This window comes from Coturnix japonica, chromosome 5, assembly GCF_001577835.2.
Source record: "Coturnix japonica isolate 7356 chromosome 5, Coturnix japonica 2.1, whole genome shotgun sequence".
NCBI lineage: Eukaryota > Metazoa > Chordata > Aves > Galliformes > Phasianidae > Coturnix > Coturnix japonica.
Genome location: NC_029520.1, coordinates 31,456,580 through 31,465,990, shown reverse-complemented (window position 1 = coordinate 31,465,990; position 9,411 = coordinate 31,456,580). Strand labels below are relative to the sequence as shown.

The 9,411-nt window shown below is 32.8% G+C and overlaps 1 long non-coding RNA gene across 1 annotated transcript; it reads left to right on the top strand.

Annotated features, from left to right (window-relative positions):
- Positions 1–305: 305 nt before the first annotated feature.
- Positions 306–9,020, top strand: LOC107315006. The gene is made up of 3 exons (XR_001555727.2): positions 306–381; positions 5,950–6,064; positions 6,456–9,020. It is a non-coding gene; the product is annotated as an uncharacterized LOC107315006 (long non-coding RNA).
- The last annotated feature ends 391 nt before the right edge of the window (positions 9,021–9,411 follow it).

Below are 9,411 nucleotides of genomic sequence, written 5' to 3'. Positions count from 1 at the left end.
AGAAGTTTAACATAAGTTTGTTTTTAGTGGTTTGCAATATGAAAAGTGTCTTGCCCTTAGTGTAAACTAACAAGATCTGTACATACAATTATTATTAGCAAGCACTCCACCTACTGGTTTATATTATGCCAAGCATGTAACCAAAAAAAAATAGTCATGTTCTAATAAGCTGTAATGTTTGAGACTATACTCTGGGCACCAGTAAGTTAAGTATTTATACATCTCCTGCACAATAAAACAGAAATATGTTTGCCTTTAAACTGTTATTGAAATTCATTGACAGAGTACACCTAATTTATTTTCACAGATGAATATCCTTACTAATGATTCGCAACCTTAACTGTGAATGTCAAATGAAGATGCATAAATTAAAAGGAAAAGGTATGAAAAATAAAATGAGATGTTCTTCTTTTAACATTTCCTACATATACGATGGCTTCAAATGATTTTTTAGAGAATGTTTTCTTTTAAAAAATATATGAATAAAAATACAGCCTTGCATAGTAAAAGTAAACACATAAAAATACGTAACAGCTGATTAAGCTCCTAATACTTAATCTTCATAACTTGATAAAGGCAATCAAGAAGAAAATGCTGTGATACAGCGGTGAGCTTTCTAACAGAATTAGGATAGAACAAACCAGTTATAGCTGATGATTTATTAAAATGGGCTTCTTGTTTTAAGATACTCATGCACACACATATCAGCAAGCCATCCCTATTATTTTTTCAGTATTACTTGTTATGCTGTTATTTGCATATAGTCTACATAATTGCTTGGTCTTATTTATTTCATACACAGATTTCCCACTGAAACCTATAGGACATTTGTGTATTCAAGGGATGCACAATTTCTTCTATTCATGTATAGTTTAAAACAGCAAATGATAAGGACTCATAGATGAAAAACAGACACATATGAGTGCAAAAGAAAATAGCTCTAAAATAGCATTACTTTAAGAAACTGTGATGCAAAAAGGTATGCTATTTCAGGTATAAATATGCAGCAGAACATATATGTCTCTTAAATGGTCATTTAAATGTTATTATCAAAATTCCATCATGTACTCTACCAATAAAATATATCTTAAGTGTGTTCATTTTCACAGATAGCAGGTCTTCTACTTTCAGCAACTTCATATGGTGTTAACTGAAACAAACGCTGATACAATATGGTGCCATGCAATAGGAAAGTGATCCACCAAGGACTGAAGATTGTCTCTCTTGCCCATTCCAGCTACTGCTTTTCAATAGTACTTAGAAGCATAATAGTACATGTTAATATTAGCAAATATAGTTGTGGATAGTAACCCCTTAAAGGAAAGATTTTTAACAGAGGAAAAAATGTGGCTCACTAAAATAAACTGGAAAACAAGAAAAAAAAAAAAAGAAAAAAAAAAAAAANAAAAAAAAAAAAAAAAGAATGAGGAAACAGCACAAATCCACTCAGCAAAATTTACCTGACCCTTTAAAGCTCACGAAAACATGACAGAAGGTCCTCTTGATAGTCTGTATCATATATACGTTCTGAGACTGTACTGCCCATATGTTCAATAAAACTGTTGAATCTCAAAGTTATAATAATTTTCAACAAGGTGCCAGAACCAATTATTAAATATCATATGATCCAACAGAGATGAAATAAAAATATACAGGGTCGATTTTACTGGCTCTGACTATTATGAAGATTATAAAATACTTAGAATTGCAGTTTAACTTTAGGAGAGAATTAAGCATTCCTTATGTTTAAATTTTGCTCATAGCAGAATATCTGAAGCCAAATGCAGATGGTATTTTTTCTAGATACAAAGAGAAGATTGCCCTTATCGTTATTGATTTGAATATCATCTTAAAAAACAAAAACAAAAAGCCTAAAACAAAACCAACAAAAAAAAAAATGCTATTATAATATTTTTTTAAATAGCACAAAGTTTTGTTCAAAAGAGCAAGTGGCAGCTAAAAATGCAATTCCAGTGAGAAAAAAGGTACAGTGTGATTAGGTCAGTGAATGATACCATCTCAGCCAAATAGCTGCCTATAGTGTGGAAAAAGAAGACACTTAGGACTAAGTGTAAACAGTCATTATTTATTTACCATGACATCTCTTAAACATGAATGAGTGAATGTTTTAAGTACTAGTTCCCATCTTTTAGCCAAGGTCAACTGTTTCACACTGGTCTGTGCTTTTCCTCAAGCTGTAAAACCTAGAAGATGATCTGAGATTATCATATATTTTTTTAATTTGTTATTAAATATTGGGAAGGAGTGTCACTGAATGGTATATATGTGGAGTTCCCCATAAAACCACACAAATTAACTATAGAATACCCTCCTACTCAATGTCCTTAAGAATTAGATATTGCATTGTTCAGTAAGGAAAAAAGTATTTTATTTCTATCAGTGAATGCAAACTTGATCTTAAAGTATTATGCTTGCAAGCATCAAAATATTGTTGCTTCAGGAGAAAAGTATTTCTGCCCTCAATTATTGGAGCACTGCAAGAATAGAACCATGTTTGTCTATGTATGTTTACAGCACCTGTCAGCCGATACAGGAGAAACAAGAAGAGTAATGTAAACTGATCCCCGCCTTTTGCTGAATATTTAATGCAGTCTGCTGGAAAGAAAAGCACATACATTCTAGTTTTCCAAAACCTGTCTTCCTTGCCCTCTTCTAATATTCTCTAGGGAGGGATGAGTTTCGAACTTGGTCACTGGTAGTGACCAATTTCTTCTGGATCTTTACTTTTCAGTCTTGGCTTTCTTCCTGTCTCCTGAAACTAAATTTACTTCATTTTAGCCACATAAAAGACTTGTGTGTATATATTTTCAAGGAAATTTGATCGTCTGTATAGATTTTTAAATCAGCTTTCAGATCAAATTCAGAAATTTGTAAACTGTTGTGTTGTTGCATCAGGCAATAGTGGAACATAGACCTCGAATGTTGATCACTCAGTACTATAAAGTGATCTTTAAATGAGACAACTAGGGCATAAGTAGATTAAAGTGGCCAATAATGGGAAAACAAGTGCCCATTCCAAGAGCAATTGTAAGAAACTTAAGCCTCAGGAAGTTGCATTATACATTTTATTAAATTGAGGGTATATTCACACTTATTGTGGCTTGAAATTTGAACCAGTATTTTCTGCCTTTGGTTTCCTTACTTTAGGATTCCTTAATGGGCCGAAGATGTAATGCATAATATCATATGACTGCTTTAAGTTTGCAAGTTAGTTTCTCAAAAGTTGTAATTTAATTTAAATTGACAACTCTACAATAAACCACTTGTACTCTCATAGCAAACAGTATCTGACCTAAAATGCATGTAACAAGACCCTAAGAATCTAAAAAAATCCTGCTCCACTGCCAGTTTAACCTTGTTTGCAACAGCAAGCATCTAATTTTGAAAAGTGCTACCAGTTGGCAGTATATAAAACATTAGCTTTTGAAAAGATTTAAATCATATTTGCATTCTAAATCTGCTGCTTTTTCCAATAATCAAGGAAAAAGAAAAAAAAAAAGAAAAACAAAAGATTGAGAATCCCACTTGCGTACAAAGAATGAATTTATACATACTCCAAAGGAGTCCTTTTCAAAAGAGTAGCTTAAACATTATCTGTTTGCACAGGAGAATACAGAAACTGATCAGTGCCAGACAAGATAAACTGTGGCATTTAAAAGTTAGAAATTACACATAGTGTACTATGCAGATTGTTAAACATAATTTCTACAAGTCTCAAGATTTGATTAATCAAAGGAAATCGAAGAGGTGTGGTCTTCGCATTTTCTTGATGTCAGCTGTTTCAGCCCACTTCCAAGACTAATGGATGGGGGGACCCATGGACCCAAGCCCTAGGAAAAGGAGGAAAGAGGAAAGGGGGAAGGGGTAGGGCAAAAACAGTGGCAATAATATGAGGAGGAAAACTAATTTACTAAATTTGATAGTGGAATGCAAGATAACACAAATATACTACAACATGACTGCAATTGAAGCTAATGAATCAACAAACCAAAGAAATCAACAAAAAAACATAAAATCGTGACACTTGAATATTCAAAGACTCATAGGTTGCTTTGGCAGTCTCAAGACCAACTTCTCCATGACTGCTAGATATTCAGTAATGTAAAATCAATTCAAAAGCCACACTGAATCTTGTAGACTACATAGATGTCACTGCTGCTAGTTCCAGATGGAAAGTATAAAAGAATGTTTCCTATGGGTGCTGGATTGTTTAACATCTCTGTGGTTCTGCCTTCCTGTAGCTTGGAAGTTTCCATCATGTATTTTTGTGAAAAGTTGTTTCTGCCAGATCCAATAGAATAGGCAAAAACAATTCAATCTCAGTCTTTCCCCTCAGATATGCTACTGAATTCCCATGGAAAGTAACCTTTTATCGCATTTATGCAACAAAGTTCTGTTTTTTACTGCTTTTCATCAATATCAATATTGCTGAAAAATACAGTAATTAGGCTTTAGGGGAAAGGTACCATGAACTTCTAGGTGCTAGAGAGGAATATAGGCTTTTACAAAATCCTGCCATATACAGGAAAGATTTTCTTCTTTGAACATCAGTATGTTGTAAGAAAGAATTATTTCTCATGAGATTAACAGGAGCTTGTTTTTACAAACAATGTGTTTGTGGTCTAATTTCATCATGCAATTTGGCAGGAGTTTGAAGAGCTATTGGAATAAGAGCTGTAAAAGATGAAGAAATAGTTTAAACTATGAAAAATATATCACTCATTATATTCCAATTTTGTCTTTGGTAGTATAACATATTAATGATGTTTTCCTGCAGTTAGTTATGTTTCTCAGAAGTTAATCTATTAATGAAAAAAGATTACAAATTCATAGTTACATATATATTATTGCATGTTATTGGTTTTATGTAAGTGTATGTATAATTAAGAGTCCAAATGCTTTTAGAGTTATTCTAAATGTCCATAGAAATTGCCTGTGGCTACGTGTTAATATCAAACAATATAACACCACATACAAAATAGTTTCAGATAAAGCTAAAGGTGAAAAAAGTCAGCAACTCTTTTACACAGATTTACAGGGAGTCCCTTCTAACATTTACTCAAATTCTGTATTAGTGTACTCTTTTGGTAATGAGATTATGAGTCTTTTTTCATTTTCCTAGTAAACAAGCATAAAGTATGATTCTCTATGCAGCTAAATCCTAGTGCAAATCCCAGTAAAGGTATGACTTTCACTTGTAATAACATTCAAAACATTGCTCAAAGATGCCAGTGGCAGGAATGAGTAATTCACTGTATTGTAGCAAGGGAAGCTGAATAGTGACACCCACCTATATATGTTTAGTTCATTTATAGTGGCTGATTTAGGATCCTACCTCCCCATACAGTCAACAGTCTCACAAGGCGGTTTAGAGTATCTAAGCAACCTCTGTCTTTTAGCTCTGCAGGAGATCTTTGATGAAGACAGCTTAATGTGACTCCCTCCAAGTAAAAGGAAATTGAGTTTTTACACTATTTCAGAAAATACACTCTTGATGCTTGATTCAGGTAGAGGCAAAGAATAAAGAAACTTGAATTTAGGACTTTTAGGGAAACTGTTGCAACATTTTGGAATTTTACTTTTTTTGAAACTAAATAAAATGAAAGCACCAAACAACAACAGAAACCAAGACACCTCCACAAAACAACGCTCATACTTTTCTTATTTAAGAGAATGGTTTTTTGTTTTTTTTTTTTTTCATTTCTGAATATTAGCTACTCTTCATCCATAGATTAAAGTGAGAAATAGAATATCCTTATGTGTCTCTAATAAAATGTATTGACACTGAGTTGTAATTGGAACTGGGCAGATTCCATAGTCATTTGAGTCAATGGAAAGATTCACTGATTCCAGTGAATACTGCTTCAGCCTTAGACTGTGTTTTCACTCCTTTCCTAAGACTAGTTCTTCTCTTTCTTTTATTACTAGAGGTAATCAGCAACAGTCAAAGGAGAAAAGAGAACAAGTTGGGAACAACAAATAAAAGCAAACGTGCTAGAGATGAATAATTACTATCAAGACAAAATGTTAACTTGTGAAAAGTGTAAGTAAATCACAAAGATAAACCATATTTGAGAGATTGTGATAACACTGAAATTTTAAGCAAAAGAGAAGAAGAATTCTTGTACACTGCATATGATGGTGGCATTTGCTATTGCTTTTATGAACCATGCACATCAGCGAAACTCAATGTAAAATTTGTACATGACTGTTTTGCCTGAAGCTTGATCTGTGGTATAGGGCTTTGGTTTGTGAAGTTCTGCCGTAATTGTTTTGGATCTACTATGTAGGAAAAAAAGAACATTATTTTCCACTTTCTGCTTGAAATCCTCTTTGTTGGAGTTCCTTGTTCCAAGTGCTAAACTCAAAATTTTATAGGAGGTACCTATCTTATCCCTGCTAAGCTGACTAAGCTTTTTGTTTCCTTGTTTCAGATATTTAATTCTAGGTGTGAATCGGAAGAAAACATTAAGTGTGGGACCACTTTCCACTGATAAAAGAAGATACAAAATCACTAAAATGTCACCTTCCTTATTAATGTTCCATTAAGTTACAGTTTAGATGACAATTAGGAAAAATATTCACAAAGCCGAATCTACCAAGCTCTTTTATAGTTAACAGAGAAAGGGACAGTTGGATATCTTAACTTTAGCCTTTGTGTGAGTCACCTGCTGAAGAACCTAAAGAAACAGGCCTATAGAGAGTGTTAACTTTTATAAATACTCTAATGATATCTTTACACATTTACATTTGGAGTTCTCTGATTACTGGGTTAAGAGAAAAAAGTATTGAACTTGTAAATGAGAATTTGAATAACAATACTAACTGAATCACTACTGCCAGCTTTCCAAAGCTTCATTTTTATACGGATAAGTTGCCATGTCATAAAAAGCTTTTAAATTTACATCCTGGTTCAAGGATGTTGGTTTAGAATTAAAAGTTTGTCTCCTGCTGAATTATCTTTCTTAATAGCTTCCATTCTATTTTGTATGCAGTGATCATAAAAAGTTCTTGAAGTTATAAAGTGAAAGATCATTGTGATCAAGTACTTTTCTCTCTCGTAATATGCATCTGAACATTATGTAAACACAAACAAATAGGTCTAAATACATCCTGATGCCCACAAATAATTAGAAGCCAAGACAGCTTTCTGCTCTACTGCCTTTGGTTTCTGAGTTGTGAAAGCCCTATGAATACTTGAAAAATTTGCTTGGGATGTTGAATCTGAAAGGACTCACAAGAGATGTTCACTCCTCTTGACCTTATGCTACAAAGTCTTATCAGTCCACTGCAGAGAACAAACAAAACAAACAACCTCTTTAACTCTTAGATCTTGGAAACATCATGGATTTCAAATAATAATATTTTTTGTACTCTTCAGAGAAGAAAAGTTACAGTCATAGAGTATGGAAAAATTATATGCAGGTGGGCTGCCATAATTCAAGAATTTGACTTCATTTAGCACAGGAAACTGAGGGTGTGAAAACATTAATGCTGACACACTATCCAGATGGCTAGTTTACCATGTGCAAGAAGACAGTACGGCAGAGATTATGCTGGAGCCAAAAATTACACGTGGAGATGGAACAAACTTCTGAAAGTCAGTCTCTTAAATGTGCCACTATACAAATTAATCTAAACTGATATATTCATCTATTGCCCTACTAAAATATTACTGATAGAATATTACAGACAAGCTGTTCTGAAAACCAAGATACTCTTCTATTGCTATTTTTATGATGCCTAAGATGATCCATCACAACCCCTTTTGTACATCTGTTCTTCACAATGTTGTATGAGAGACAGCCTATGCACTTGAAATATATGAATACATGTTACAATGAGTACAGCAGGTGAAGTGAATACCAACACATTTTAATAGGCTTCCTAAAGAATATGGCTTGTGTTACACTGACAAGAGAAAGAATATTAAAGGTACTTACAGATTCCTATAATCACTTGTACAAACCTGATAAGACTTAACTGGAAGTTCTGTTTTTAAGCAAAATATCTTCTTCTTGGACAGGAATTATTTTCTTACGTAAATAGTTTCAAAAACTTAGAAATTTTAAGTTGAATTAGGGCATACTAGTAACTGAACTGAAGCATTAACTTTGAAAATATTTACCAGGATTATCCTTAGAAAACTTTGAATTGGGAGAAATAAAAAAGTAAATGCCACACTCTTGGAATAATGGTGGGATTTGTTTATGCAAATAACATTTTTGAGTAAGATGTTATATTCTTTGCAAGGACACTGTATGTCCACAGCAAAAGAAATAAAGAATAACTGAAAGCAGTAGACAGAGTAATTGACTGTATAGGAATTCAGAACATTTGTCTTTACTACATATTTGTGAAAAGTTTTGTAGTTTTTTTTTTCTTTTTTTTTCTCCTTTCTATTTCCATTGTTTTGGTGTTCACTCAAACTAGTATATCAGAGCTTTCACTCAAAGACTTCTTTTATTTGTATATGCTCAACCTAATGGGTCTATAATGCCAATGGAGGGTCAAGAAATAATCAGAGTAGATGACAAAATAATTTTCTGTCTTAAATATATGTTTGCAAAACAAAGAAAGTTATTATGAACATAAATTAAATAGATGTTAATTCAAGATATTTCACAGCTTTGTATGATGTAGCTCAAAATGTCTCAACTTAGAAACAAAATTCAGTTACATGTGAAGCACAGTTACATCAGCTTAAATGAACAAAATTGAGCAGAAATTTTGCAGAACACATTTCCAGAGCAAAGTGAAATGCATAGTGTTGAACCTACGCTGGATAGTTGGTTATTTCCAAAACAAATAAATATATACATATATTAGAAAGGTATACAGTGGATCTGCAAATCTTGAAAATTTTACAAAATATTTGTCCATCAAAAGCAAGAAGATTCACTTAAATAATCTCACACCAGAAACTAACACAGAAACCACAGCAGCGAAAAGCCTATGGACAGGTCAATTTCCCTAGATTGCCATGTTGCAGGTACGTATATGGAGAGTTCCTTTTATTCTTTGAATGATGAAATTGTGTGTATACAATGGAAGGGACTATCTGGTATTCTGTTTTCTACTAAGACCATACTATTCCATTTCTGTTTTAAAGAAAAAGAATGCTTTCTCAGAGGTCTTCTAGTAACATTTCTATTTATTTCTTTATTATAGAAGTGATAAGAGTAATATCACCTTTTTTTTTTTTTCTCTCTCTTTTTTTTTTTTTTCTTTAAATTGAAATGAAGCAAATAAAATTTAGATTAAATTTACCTGCTGGCATTCTGTGAGCTCTGCCTATAATGATGTCCAACAGAATCTCATTGTTGAAAAGTATTTCTTCATTGGTTTCTTTATCTGCGTTTACTGACTTAATTATTAGAATATAAGCTT